Source organism: Mus caroli, chromosome 2, assembly GCF_900094665.2.
Source record: "Mus caroli chromosome 2, CAROLI_EIJ_v1.1, whole genome shotgun sequence".
NCBI lineage: Eukaryota > Metazoa > Chordata > Mammalia > Rodentia > Muridae > Mus > Mus caroli.
The window spans coordinates 658,551-659,543 of NC_034571.1; the positions used below are offsets into that span (position 1 = coordinate 658,551).

General features: G+C 43.4%; 1 protein-coding gene across 4 annotated transcripts in view; it reads left to right on the forward strand.

Moving 5' to 3' along the window:
* Fam107b (family with sequence similarity 107 member B) overlaps positions 1 to 790 on the forward strand; it is a 209,233-nt gene extending 208,443 nt beyond the window's left edge. For all 4 annotated transcript variants that reach the window (XM_021155778.2, XM_021155779.2, XM_021155781.1 and 1 more), the window contains one exon: positions 1 to 790. This exon is cut by the window's left edge and continues 1,844 nt beyond it. The gene's annotated coding sequence lies outside the window, so the exon portion shown is untranslated.
* The last annotated feature ends 203 nt before the right edge of the window (positions 791 to 993 follow it).

Here is a 993-nt window from a genome sequence, read left to right on the forward strand (position 1 = left end):
TCTTTCTCTATGCATATGGGATAATGATATCAGGTGGTAGGGTGACAATTCGGGGCAATTAGACCTTTTTATCTACCTGGAAGCTAGCTCTGGAGATGTCCTGCCACTTGGCAGGATCTTCAAGGGCCACCGCTAGCTCCCATAGAAGGCCTGATGCTGTTCCACTCTACAACATTGGGGGAAAGTTAGCTACAAACATGTTTGCTTCCTGGTCACGCTCAGGCCGGCCATCTTCCTTGGTGGTTAGTGCTACAGGGTCTAGCCAAAAGAGGACTTGTACATAGCAAGAAGTGATGCCTTCTGCTAGGTCTCAGAGCATCTGGGGAGCAGAGCGGGGCCTTAAGGAATCTGCTGGGAACTCACTGAGAATGCCCTCAGTCACTCATTTCTTACACTTAACACTGCACAAAACCTCAGTGCAAAGCCTGAGGACAGGTCACCATCTGAGCAGTGTCATGCTTTGAGCCACTTATAGGGGGGAAAAGGCTCCATTTTTTCACTCTGTAGTTTTCTTAAAATAGTTCTGCGTTTTGTAGTCTCCTGCTAGTAAAGTAGTATTGCTTTCTAAGCTATACCAGTTGACTTTATTCTTCTACTCCAAGAATCTCAACCCATTTGAGTGTACATAATATATATAAAGGGAGCCTTAATGGATTTGTTTTCATAATTTAATATTTTTTGTATTTGCTCTTGTATAATTGTTTTTTTAATGGAAAGTATTACAGAATTGAGGGTGGAATTCTTAGAACCAAAGTTATTCTTAATAAAAATCACCAATGCTTGGACCACACAGCCATGTTTGTCTCGTTTGTTTAAGAGGGGAGTGTTGTAGCTTCCAAGCCTCCCTTGGGTGGCTGTTCTCTCTGACAGCAGGTATGTCTTCTCTTTGTGCATTTGTTGAATCTGAAAACTTACATGGCGAACAATTCCATCCTCACATATCAGTGGCTCTCAGTGCTGCCGCCCTTTGCAGGAAAGCACACAGCATTGTTG